This window comes from Dermacentor albipictus, chromosome 8, assembly GCF_038994185.2.
Source record: "Dermacentor albipictus isolate Rhodes 1998 colony chromosome 8, USDA_Dalb.pri_finalv2, whole genome shotgun sequence".
Lineage (NCBI taxonomy): Eukaryota > Metazoa > Arthropoda > Arachnida > Ixodida > Ixodidae > Dermacentor > Dermacentor albipictus.
The window spans coordinates 49724060-49737781 of NC_091828.1; the positions used below are offsets into that span (position 1 = coordinate 49724060).

The following is a 13722-nucleotide window of genomic DNA, read 5'->3' on the forward strand; positions in this document are numbered from 1 at the left end:
TCACGGACAACAGTTTCCATAAATCAAAAGATTCTACCTACGAGTTGCCTTAGACAAAACGATAACAGAAGAAGGCAGAATCACGGTTGCGAGCGTGCTGATGAGAGTCAATAGCGCATATTTCGGTTTGGCATCACATTTTTTTCCTTCGAGTTGTGTTCGTGAAGACCAAGAATAATTAAGTCATCCATTGCGCCGTGAGCCAGCATCCATTTTTTCCACGAGGAATCAATATAGATTTGTTATCAAGAATGAAAATGTGGACTCTCGTACTCAACATGACGTTCACACACATCGGACTTGTCTGTGAGACATTCTTTCAGCACAGCATGTTTCTATATATTGACCCTTTTCACAGAGAACTTTGTTCTAGACAAACGATGATGATGATGATCGGGGTTTATTTGTGCAAGGGCCAGAAGTGGCCAAAGAGCGCCAAGGCTATAATAAGAAACTGCCGTTGCTGAATAATGATCATCAAGTGGATGAAACACGGCAGTGTAGAGGCCTAAAGAAATATCCTTTGGAAAGTGCATATATTCTTAATAAAGCTTGACAATGATACATGAAATATGCTGTGGAAAATGATGTACTATGATGAAGTGATATACCACAATATGTTGCTGCAAGTAGCACCACTGCCTCGCCCAGGCCCTTAAGCTTAACAGAGTGGCCCGGAGGCATGTGCCATACATGTTGTCATTACGGAGTCAACCGCTCATCAGAGGACGTGCTATGAATATCGTGGGCTTAAACGCGCAGTAAATTGACATCTTGTAAAAAATTTAAAACTTATTTATGATCAAAGATTGGTTCTGCTCCGAGAAACATTACCAGATGAATGTGAATGTGGCATCGGTATGCTATAGGAAAGCGCTTTTTTGTTCAGCTTCTGCTTCCCCTAACTCCAATAAAACGTGGAGAACGGTCAGCCTCTCACCAGATCTATCGCAGAGGGGAGCTTCACAACCAGGCATCAGGTAAGAATGAGTACCGTATGTGTATCCTTTCTCAGTCGACAGAACATGACTATCACGTTTGTCACACTTTTGTTACTGAAGGCAAATTTCGTATGTGCGGCTTAATTAAAGAAACGAGATGGCGCTTTCGGTGGCATGCCGCATGTGGCATCAGAGACAGCACACGAATACGAAACCATTACCGCTTCCTTCCTTCTGTGCAATCAGCTGTCAGAAATGCAACTGAGTTTTTGCTAATGGACAGTGCTCCAACCGTGTTGGATTGAAGACGTGTGCAATATTAAGGAATGGAACGAATCTTTGTGGCCAATTTTGCAGACCACTGCTGCAACTGTTGGTACATGTTACTGGCGCTTTGAAATGTATGGCTTTCCTCGAGGATACAGGTATTTGCTCATCCACCACTGCTGTATCTCTAACCTTCAGAGAAAGGTCTTCAGTCCTGGAATGTCGGCAAGAGTGAGTACCGCTTCTTAAAAAATGACAAAGGAGGTAGTGCCGCTTCCTGTCATAGCAAGCTTCACACGCAGTATCTACACACATCTGCCCTAACTGGAATAGAATCTTACGCACACTTTATCACCAAGATGTTAATAAGTGAATGGATGCACACTTCAATATATGTGAACCATATACACACAATAAATGACACTACACGGATGGTGCACAAATGGTCGAAGTTAAATGTTTTGTGACAGTCCACAAGAGTATGTAGCGATATCTTTGCTACAATGTACTTAATGTACAAAACGGCTACGTTTCAAGCTGTGTGCGCAGCAATAACAAATATATTGCAACTGAGCACACCCATGCACAATGAGGCATAAAACAATCAGATGGTGACCACACCGACAGACTTTGCCGAATCAGAAATGTGACAAGCCACTGCTTCAAGATATTTTCGAAATAAAGTACGATGAACGAAACAGACTAACCCTGATTCAGTTCATGAGCGGAAAGTTTGGATAGAATGGAATACATCTTTAGCCCCACTTTTAGAACAAGCACCACATACGCTGCTCGCGCCGTTTGGACAGCTTAATCAGCTCCGAAAACTCTTTTTCGCATTCTCTGATGCTGTGGCCAATGCTATGTGTCGTTCACCCAGTCACCGCCTACGATGTCTCCCGAAACAGAGGTTTGTTGAGCCGCACCGGCGTCATACGCATCCATTGTAAACACGGAGGCAGTTGAGGCCATGACCTACTGGAACTCCAGACCTGCACAGATATCCGGTTTCTATGGGAGCCACTTGCGCCCACTCTCGTTCAACTATTGGCCATTGGTGTCGCTTTTATAACCTCTTCGTCTGCAACTCTACGGTTGACTGGTGCGGCGTTGTAATTAGTACGGCGGCTGTTGTGTTGTCTAATTGACGATTTTTGCAAACACGGCGGCAGTGATGTCACAAGGCTTTGATCGGTCACTCGGCTCCAAAAGCTGACTGCCCAAACTTTAAAAAATGTAGGAGCGTGTAGTCCGCTGCTCACTAAAATAGCGTTAAATAGCCGCTCATATATTGCCCTTTTCAGGCAGTAGCAAACCGTGCAGATCTTGTACACTAAGTCACATTGTTTATAGAGTTCGTAAAGTACGCAACAGTTTCATTGCATACGTTCTAAAATTCGTTTCTGCACTATTTAGAAACTTGAAACCACCGTAATGTTTAACGACAGAACAATTACCACTCATTTTAACTCTTAAAAGTTGTCTGTGAATGCATCGCGAGTCCAAAAAGAGTTACGCACACAACTTCGATGCGAACGTATCTTTCGCACCACCGTTATGTTCCCGCGGGACCACGCAGAAAAGCTATAGCTTTACAGTTTGAAAAATAGCTCCGTGACACAATTCAAGGCCTGCAGCGCAGCACGTTTTACAGCACTGGGATCGCTATTGCAAGCTTTCTACTGAGCTAGACATCCAACGACATTAAAGACAAGATATACTCAGCTTTCCTTGAAACATACTCGATCAACCTATTGCACCATATCGGGCGGAGGACTTAATCGTGAATACTTTTACCAGATCATCTGCCTTTCTCTACGGCACACAGCAGCTAGTAAATCCTAATGTTATCTACGACATTAGGTTATCTATAATCAACTCAATAAAGCTCGATTACCCTATGAATCTTGCAAAACAATTTTTCCAGTGTGTTACTGAGGCTAGGAAAGGGAAATTTATGTCGTCGATCTAGCATTGCAACTGCCATCTATGCTTGTTTACATTTCTTGCACCGCTCTCCTCCTCTTGTTTCACTATGCAAACACAAAGCCTTAGCAAATTTCTGTTTTCTTTTTATATTTATGAATTTATTTATTCACGGCCAATACAAGCGTTTTGTGCCTGCCGAAATGGCAGCACGAGCGCTGAACAGATCCTAGAAGCAGACGACAGGGAATGGGTTATAACTAGCGCCACTTTGCTCGTACGTCCTGACCCTAGCCGCAAAATGGGCGAACTAGACCAGGCGTGCTGGAGCAGGGAGATCTGTGCAGATCTAGAGTTCAGTAGGTCGTGGTTGAGGCAAGCAGTGGACGCGTCACCACGTGATTAAACATGGCAGAGCCCAAGGGATCACCGTGAAAAGGGGTGAATATCACTGTCTGTCGTCGCCCCAGTGCGAAAAAAGCATATTGAGCACCAGCGTCACGTTGCATCTGGCCGCTGTAGCAGCCGTGGAAACTTCTTCCTATTGTGAGACGCCGACGCACTTCTGCGCCAACTTTCCCAGGAAACAAAACCGCCGCACATCACACGGCACCAACAGCATGACCACAGCAGCGACAGACAAAGCAGCACCACCGACATGTATACAGACGAAGAAGCACAAGCGATATCAGAAGCGACAGAAGTGACGAGAGACGCGATTGCAGCAAAGGAAGTTCGCGCGATCACCACTTCGGCAGTGCACTCTATTGCGAGTGACACCGTCACTCCAGTCGCGACGTTTAGATTTCTCAAAGTGCACTTACCGAGTGAAGCTCTCCTTAGTGCACTTAACTTGAGCGCTTGGCAGAGGTATTGCTTTATGGTTGTTCCTACAATTAAGTGTCAGAAGAACAGGTCATCGTGCGAAACTCTGAGTACTCTCCAAATGCGTTGCGGTAGCACCGGTACTTGGGAAACGGGGACTGCGGGAATTATACGACCTGATAATGGAACAGACCGCGGGGTGCCTGACGATGGTCTGAGGTATCCTTGCAAAGCAGTTATTTATTCTATCAAAGCACTGTGGCATTGCGACCAAAGTCGCTCTTTTGCTGCTGCCGCCTGCCCTATGGTGTACAAGAAAACGGTTGAGTGACTCCAACGGATGTGGCGCGCATGCTTGCCAGTCGGGCGTGCAACGACGAAAAACTCTTTGGCGGCGCTGCGATCGACGTGGCTGCGTCAAAGTCGCGCCGTTGAAACTGCTGGTGCATAAATAAATAAAGGAGGCTATGGCTGGTGATACTTCGGGTAGGGTTATTCGCACTACTGTGAACGCTGGTATATATGTGTTAAGACTGCTCAAACTGTCTTCATAATTGCATATGGAATGTATTTATCCGTTATAAATAGGCGCCTTTCTTTCCCTTCTTTATTGCGTTTTATTATTTTTTTAATGCCGCTCGGTAATTGCACGTGCATTGCGGCAGCAGTGTCGGCTTTCATCCTACTATGTTATTGTACGGTTTCCTTTCGAGAACAAATATTTTTCTTGTTCTTCAAGCAGCATGTATCTCTCGTGTGTATTTTTCCGCATATAATTTTCCATCAGTAAGTCTTATGAAACGAAGACGGAATAAGAGCACATATAAGCTTCCTGCTTGCCGCTTCAAACAAGTAAAACATATCTGCCCCATCTGGCGCCCTGCACTAAGATTTACGAGAAGTATTTCTACAGAAAAAAAAACTGCATTGCAACATTCCATTCATGTTTCCGTCTTCTTCATGTAACAGAATGCGGAGTAATTGGTACGGATTCTTGCGGTTGGACCTCGGGTACCGAAGGCAGTTTTAGGTAGCCGCAATATATATGCTCATGTTTGGCCCGTAAGCCGTGTGAAATTATTTGTCCAGTCTGTGCTTAACAAAAAAAAAATAAAGGAAAAGGAAAACGACGTGGTAATTAGTGACGATATAGTGGATATATGGCGTTGCGCTGCTAAGCTCGAGCTCACGGGTTCAAACCAGGTCGCGGAATTCGATGGGAACAAAATGGAAAGGTAGTGACTACAGTGACGGGGCCCGGCACTTTAACATCTGCACTACAGTGACGGGGCCCGGTACGTTAACATTTGCACTACAGTGACGGGGCCCGGTACTTTAACATCCACACTACGGTGACGGGGCCCGTCGCTTTAACAACACTACACGAAAAGCTGGCGCCGACGTCGGCGTGACGTGCTAGGAGGGATCACGTGGACATAGCGGCCGCGTCGGCTGCTTCGGGCGCGCCGAAGCGAGCTGAAAACGAGTTTAAATTCCCTCGTACGCTGCGGTTTTCATTTAGTGGCGAAATTTTCCCGCTTCGAGTGTCTCCTTTACAACGCTTGAAAGCACTACAATAGGTAGTGGCTGCCTTTGAAGGCGCGCAACATGGTAGGCTACTGCTCGGTGCCGCAGGGCCGGACGCACGTGACGGAGTCCGGTGTCGGCCTTATTCACACGTAGCCGCAGGACAAGAAGCTGTGTGAAGCTTGGCTCGCGAAACATAAAACCGGCAGTCATCGGCTACAACTCGGGTATGCAGCAAGCACAGACGCGAGGAAGATTTCTGCTACGGCGCCCGGTCTGCGATGTTCTCAAAACGCGCACTGAGACGCTCGCCTGAGTCCGCTGCCCGACTAATGTCATGACGGTTTGGTCTATGAACTTGTCGATACTATAGAGACTGCCAAGTTCAGTGGAGTGGAAAGGCAGCGGTGAGAAGCACATTTAAAGAATGCATAGCATATAGTCATATTTGTGTTATGAATTAATGCACTGGATTACAAAAAAGGAGCAGCGGGGAATTGCACGCTGAGAACGCCAATAAACATACAGTGCGACGCAACTCGAAAAATAGTATTGAAAGGTCAAAGAATTTAGAAGAAAAAAAAAGATTGCATCGTCGCGACGGCACATCACAGTCCCCGTAGGCGTCGAAGTCTCTACAATGAAATTATTTTTGAACAACTCTGATAGCGCCCACGCAACAATGGTTGCCTGTATACTGTCAAATGCTCATATTCTGCGGCCTAAAGCTCATGGCACGGTGCGAAAACGCGCGCGCGGAGAAAGCGAAACAGTGCGCGGACAAGCATGCAGACGCGCAGTCGGTCGCTGCGAATCTGCGCGATCGCTGCATTGAGGCTTCATTCTATTACGCTCCATTTAGTTATACAAACACTATAAGAACATATTTCACATTGTTTGCTCTCGGCGTTTACCTACCTTTCACGCAAGAAACCGGTTCGGGAGACTTCATCGCGGCGACCGCGCGCAGTGGCGTTCACTGTACGTATTCGGTAAAGAGATAGCGGCTGTAAACGATTGTGTGCTTTCAGCTTGCCCAAGATTATTATTTAGACAGTAAGAAACTTCTCTCGTTTCGAAAGTACTTACAGAAATGTCAGGGAGAGCTCGCGCGTGGTGTTTTCAGTGAGCGCTGACAGCAAAACCTATGAGGAGCGCGTCACGTGATCCCTCATACTACGGCATCGAGGCGCTTCCGATAGAGGGCGACTCCGTAACTCCTCGCCGCCAATAAAGATGTCGGTATTGGGGGCGAGGACGACTTACGGAGTCGCCATCTGTCGGAAGCGCCTCACATGCGTCGGCGTTAAATAAAGGTTAAATAAACATACTACGCGGCAGCCCTCCTGAACAATTTTGCAAGTACTCTCGAAATGGCAGTATTTTACCTTTAACATAATCATGTTGGACAAACAGAAAGCACAGAATGGTTTACATTGATTGATTGATTAACCTTTATTTTACAGTCCTGCAGAACGCGTATTAGCACGTCGCGGGCCGCTCCCACGACGGGTCCGACAGGCCTAGCCTGCCAGCCGCATCGTGGGCCTGCTGGACAGCCCAACGTTGCTCAGCCAGAAGTGGGTTGCGGAGGGCCGCCTCCCTCCTAGCTGAGCTGCGGTCAGGGCTTGCTATAGAGATACATCCCCAGAGCATGTGCGAAAGTGTTGATCTATCCCCGCAAGCAGGGCACGCGTCATCAGTGTAAATCTCCGGATATATCGCATGTAACGTGAACAGGTTGGGATAGGTTTCTGTCTGCAACAGTCTGAATGTCAGTGCCTGAGGCCTAGTGAGCTTGGGGTGAGGAGGAGGGTATTGTCGCCACGAGAGATAGAAGTGTTTAAGAAGTTAAATTATAAGTGGCAGGCGCGTCCCTACCATGCATAACTGTAACCATGGTTTACAAACGCTATCTCTTTGCCTACTACATACAGTAAGCTGGGACACTGCGAGCGGTCGCCGCAATCGATTCCAACCGGTTTGCGCGAAACGTAAGCAATCGCTGAGAAAACTATATGAAATATGTTCTTATAGTAGGATAGCTGTCTGTGTAACTAAATGTAGCATAACAGAATGAAGCTGCAATGCAGCGATCGCACGGGTTCGCGGTGACCGACTTCGCGTCTGCATGCATGTCCTCGCGCAATGTTTCGCTTTCGCTCCGAGCACGTTTTCGCACCGTGCCGTGAGCTTTATGCCGCAGCATATGAGCATTTGACAGCACGCAAGCAACCATTGTTGCATGGGCACTATCGGAGCTGTTCACCGACGCCTACAGCGACTTGTGATATGGGCCGTCGCGATGATTCAGTCTTAATTTTCTTTTCTTCTAAAGTCTTGGAAGCTTCAATATCATTATTTCTCAAATTTCATCGAACTGCATGTTTATCGGTCTTCTAAGCGAGCAATTACCCGCTGCTTCTTTTTCTTATTTCAGTAGAATATTCATTATCTGGTGCTACACAAGCAGGAACATGTGCCGTGCCTTTTTTAACGTGTTTACCGTTCCCCTTCCATTAGAGTGAACTTTCTTTCTTTATTATAATCATCATAGGTGTTGTGCATACGCAAAAGATTGTACATTCGTGGACAAGTACCCATTGCGGTCGTTCGATCCGTATGTGTGCAATCAATGTATTCCATTACTGCACGGAAGTTGCTGACATCGTGAAATTCACGTGGTGTTGTGGACAGTACTGGAATAAAATACCGCGGTCCGTGAAGTGCTTGGCATCCCCATAGGCGCCAGCATCGAGAAGCTCATGCACCTGGGGGTCCACAACACCTTCGATGAGGTTGGGTCACAGAAGTTAGTCCAGGTTGTCAGGCTCGCTTCCTCGCCTGCGGGGAGGCGGATCCTGGAGGCGCTGGACTTTAACCCGTCAGGGAAAGGCGGTGCGTGCTCGACGCGTGGTCGCGGGAGGCCGTCACGGTCTCGCCGTTCCCGCGCAACGTGCACCCGCAACGCAATGTAGGCACACGCCGGGCCCGAGCGGCCGCACTTCTCGGATCCGTCGCCGACGATCCACGATCGGTCGCGTTCGTCGACGTCGCCCAATACGGTTCGTCCGACCGGTTCGCGGCGGCCGTGGTGGATCACAGGGGCAACCTAACGCCGCGTCCGTGCGAGGCAGGTGTCCGGATTGCGGAGATCCATTCTGAACTTTAGAACACATGCTCTGGCGGTGTCCCTCGTTACGGGACCACGGTCATCTCACCACGGAAGAAGAGTGGGAGGAGGCGGTCAGGCACGGCCTGCCCGTCCCAACGTCGGAACGGCTCGCGGCGGCCCCCTCAGGGAGTTTCTCAGTCGCTCCTCAGGACCTTAATAAAGTTCACTGCCTGCCGTGAAGTGCTCGAAGTTGTTTGCATAGAATGTTTGAAAGAAGTGCGACCATTGACGTCGCTACAGTGTTGACTGCAGGGCTGAGGTTAAAGCGCCCGGCCCCGTTACTGTAGTGTATATGTTAAAGTACCGGGCCCCGTCACTGTACTGTATATGTTAAAGTGCCGGGCCCCGTCACTGTAGTGCATATGTTAAATTACCGGGCCCCGTCACTGTAGTACAAATGTTAAAGTGCCGGGCCCCGTCACTGTAGTCACTACCTATGTTAAAGTACCGGGCCCCGTCACTGTACTGTATATGTTAAAGTGCCGGGCCCCGTCACTGTAGTGCATATGTTAAATTACCGGGCCCCGTCACTGTAGTCACTACCTTGAGGCAAATGGGACTGGTGACTGCGCGACTACGGTGATCGACTGTGCCATGTGGTTGTACCGTCAAGTGTCATGCAGGTTCGTCTCGGCTTGCGGCTGGATATAGCAAAAACCGCTGTCTGGACGAAGCCTGTTCAAGAACGGCATCGATGACCAGCAGTTGCAACAGTATCGGGCGATCTGCCCAACATGGTGATAACTGAAGCAAACAGGTTTGTCAAACGGTGTTCATCACTCTGTCATGTTGCAAGAGCCTTGAGGGATTCATTGATGTTGTGTATGCACGAGCGAAGGACGTGCGGATAGCTTGGAACTGGCGATGGTACAAACTGACTGCAAGGCGACACTGACGAGTTCTTGACGCACAATAGCCTGAACAGTGTGAACCATAGAAGTGCAGGTATCATCGACAGCTGGGTAACGAGCTGCAGTACACATGGCTTCCAACTTCCTCCGCACAATCTTTGTCAGCTGCTCTGAAGGATGCTGCTGGCGAAGGAGAGTCCTGTTGTCATCACAAGAGGATGTTGCAGCTGTGGTGGGAAGCCATGCAAATGACTGATGCGGTGACTTTTCACCTGCTCAAAACGCTTGCATTCCCTGATAATGTCATTAACCAAAGTAGAGTTCTTACAAAAGAGTAAATTGGAGGCATCATCAGCAATACCTTTTAAGACATGCCCGACTTTCTCAGACTCTGTGTGGCAGAGTGCCAGCCCATATTGTATATAGGTGACATAGCCTTCGGTGAATGTCTGAACTCGTAATGCCAACTCTTTCGTAGCGACGACCTTCTGACCCAGTGGTTTTCCGAAAATATGTAGCATATTCTTGCAGGTATTTCAGTCACAGAGTTCTTCATAGTTTTGAAACCACACGCGCAGTTCCTGCCAAGTAAAAAATTACATTCGTCCCTGTCACTGTGGTATCTTGTTTGTTGTGGCTGCTCAACCGCTTGTACTTCTACAGCCAGTGGTCAACGTCGGCTCCATTGGTGCCACGGAAGGTTCCTGGATCATGTGGATGCGTGAGCATGATATTCAACGCAGGCGCTGCTGAACTATGCACCGTCTCCTGCGAGCTCGGTGATGAACTGAAGTGGCGGCCACTGTGAAGCTCAATTCTGAGTTGTTGCGTCGTACTTCCACCAAAGGCTATGAAGAGGACATTACTAACAAAAACTTGAGCCCCTTGGTTCCCCAGATTGTTCTTTCTTGCTGACTGCAAAGGTCTCAACTCATGTGTTACCTTGGTGATTGAAAATAATTGGCAGTGATGTGGATGACAAATCTTTGATTTCTTCTATGGTTAGTTCAATGCGAGTCTGGTGAGTTGATGTCAAACATTACCTTGCGTGCACCACTGCTGTTTGCGTAGTACACAGAATACACAGGGAGACATGTTTTGAGAGCCGTTGTATACAATTGTTGATAACCTCCAAGAGGGTTCAGCATTGTCATTGCCTCCAATTGCATATCGCATCGTGGGACATGTTTTAAAGATCAATTAAAATGCCAACAAAGCATAAAAACGAGAACAAAGGGGGTCAATTGAGGAGCCTGATTTTTATTAATCGTATCATGATGAGCCAACAAACAAAGATACCTAGGAAAACATAGGGGAAAGTACTTGTACTTAATAATTGAATTAAAGAAATGATAAATTAATGGCAATGAAAGTGTTTGAAAAAGCAACTTGCAGGTAAACAAGGCATGTTTACCTGCAGAAAATGTTTTGTGATTTTATCGTCGCTCTGAAAAAGTTGAGCTAACTTTTCTGCAAAATGGATCAGTCTGGAGATTTTGAATCTACAGTAAATCCATGTCTACACCGTACGACGCATGTAGTGTCGTGTAAATATCTGGATTTCCTAATAATGGTTTTGAATATTTTGCTTTCTGATATTTGTCTTGAAAAAGATTTTGTGGTAGACAAACCACTGGGTTTCTTCCATGCACTCATATACACAATTTGGTTGTGCTATGGGCGTGGATGCTGGTTGCTGTGCTGCTGGCAAGTTGAGTGGCAATTGCTCTGATGTCGTCTACTGCCCAAATGCCAAATTGTAAAGATCTATTTCCACACACACACACACACACACACACACACACACACACACACACACACACACACACACACACACACACACACACACACACACACACACACACACACACACACACACACATATATATATATATATATATATATCTATATATATCTATATATATATATATGTATATATATATATATATATACTCTGATGAGTCTTTATGCAAGCCCATCTGTATTCATGAATAAACAAGACATGTTTGCCTGCAGAAAATGTTTGTGATTTTATCGTCACTCTGAAAAAGTTGAGCAATTTTTCTGCGAAATTGGTCAGTCTGAAGATTTTGAATCTACAGTAAATCCCTGGGGGTCACTTTCATTCATTCAAATAACTTTATCGAGTGTCCTGCGATTTGGTGGGCTTGACCCCGCCTAGGCTTCAGCCAAGGGTTGTTGGCTCTTGTCGGCTTCCTCGGCTCGCTGGATGGCCCAGAGTTGGTGCTGTAGGTCCGAGCTGAGAAATACAGACTCCCAGCGCACGTGGAGGCTGTCGCTGTTTGAGGCTGCATCACCGTTATTCTGCATCATAGCCGTACATTACCATAGGGTGTGCTCCAGGGTAGCTCTAGATTCGCATTGTCTGCACTTGTCAGTCGTGTATAAATCTATTAGGTGCATGATAGCTGCACTCGGATAGGATCTGCTCTGTAACTGTTGCCATTCGACAGACTGTTTTTTGCTTAATTTTGGTTGCAACTGCAGGAATACGCCTCTGCAATGATGGTGTTGTGTAATTGGAGCAAAAATTACTCTCAAAAGTTTAAGAGGAAGAAAGTTGGCAGTGCATCCATTCTTTAGATATGATTGGCGACTTTCATGTCATGAGCAATGTTATGATTGGTGCACCATTCTTGGTTATATAATTCGTATGATGAGTAATATGAAAAGTGCTTAAACCTGCGACTCAAGTTGGCATTAAAGTAGTTCAGGGAAGAGCAGCATGTACCCAGTGTGTCTACAAAGCACCTGAAGATGCTGGCAGTCAGACCTGCAAAGCGGGAGAAGGTGCTAAGAATCTCTGGATCTGTATAGGTGGGCCACTGCAAATAGAACCTGGCAACATTTAACATGTGAACCCTCTCGCGTGAGGCTAGCTTGTGTGGCTTTTGGATGCATCATCGGGCATTGGCTGAGATATCATTGACCGTAATGAGGTTTGAAAAATAGGAAGCTTATACAGAGCTGACTAACAGCCACATCCTCTGCTACAGAGGTCTTCCAGATAAGAGGGAATAGAGGGTAGGGCTTCTAATTATTCAGTGCATAGCGGGCAACATTGATAAATTCTATCGGTATTGGTATGAGTTCTAATGGCTTGTTTTTTGTGAACCTTTTTCATGGTCCAGTTTCTCTTAGAATATTGTCACACAGCTTAAGAGACATCTCTCTGTATCGGAAGTTTCTCAAATGTTGTCACTGGTTGTGTCTGTTGTCACTGACGCTTGTGTAATGAGATTGTATGCGTGAGATGAATTCTGCAGTACTTTCTGAAAATAATGCAGGCATTAGCGATAGAACTATAACTTTTTACGAGTCATGTATAAAAGCCAATGTGCTTGACCCGCGCATGATATTTCGACTATCGATGAGTGTGCTCACTGCTATCATTGTGTTGAGTGTTACTTGGTTTTCTGGGCACAGGTTTGCCCAATGCATTGTGCCACTTTGGTTGTTCTCTGTCCCTAAAATGTGACGGTAACGCTAAAGGGGTAACAATCGTCTTAATAAAATTTAGTAGCAGATATCAATGACACGTAGTACAAACCTACTCTCCAACCTCCAGTGGTAAGGAGAAATACAACAGTTTTATGAGGAGGTTGAATTAGCAATGACAAATGTTCAAGGTGTACTGTAGCCATGGGCAGTTTTAATGCAAAAGTAGGGGGCAAATGGGTGGCAGAAAGGGTGACTGGCAACTATGGCATCAACTGTAGAAATTGTAGACGAGAGGTGTCGGTAGAATTCACAGAAAGAAATTGCCTTCAAATTGTGAATACCTTCTTCCGGAAGCGCAATAACAGGAAGTCAACCTGGAAAAGTTGTAATGGGAAAACAAGGAAGGAAATAGGTTTCATACTCTGTGCCGACCCTTGTATAGTGCAGGACGTAGAGGTGTTAGTGGGGTAAATGGCTGTGAAAATAGGTTAGCGAGGTCCAGGATTGTTCTCAATTTGAAGAGATGAAGATATAATTAGTTAAGAGGAAACAGGCTAGCCAACCTAGTCATAGTCAGGGTAAAAGTAGATGACAAGACAAGGGTAATTGGAGATAAGTGGGAGATGCCGTCTAGGGCCATTGAAGAGTGGCACATACCCAGTGAACCAGCTTGGCATCAAAAATGTTTGTTGAAGATCAGCACGTAGATAATGTTACACGCTCCCTCAGCAGTTACAGTTCCCTTAGC

General features: G+C 46.4%; 2 protein-coding genes across 2 annotated transcripts in view; one reads left to right on the forward strand and one right to left on the reverse strand.

The window, feature by feature from the left end:
* The window catches only part of LOC139049241 (zinc finger protein 271-like), a 68228-nt gene extending 63844 nt beyond the window's left edge, over positions 1-4384 (reverse strand). Inside the window, exon 1 of the mRNA XM_070524613.1 lies at positions 3959-4384. The gene's annotated coding sequence lies outside the window, so the exon portion shown is untranslated. The remainder of the gene's footprint in view (positions 1-3958) is intronic.
* Positions 4385-9156: 4772 nt separating this feature from the next.
* LOC139049242 (zinc finger protein 271-like) overlaps positions 9157-13722 on the forward strand; it is a 127535-nt gene continuing 122969 nt past the window's right edge. The window contains exon 1 of the mRNA XM_070524614.1: positions 9157-9418. The gene's annotated coding sequence lies outside the window, so the exon portion shown is untranslated. The remainder of the gene's footprint in view (positions 9419-13722) is intronic.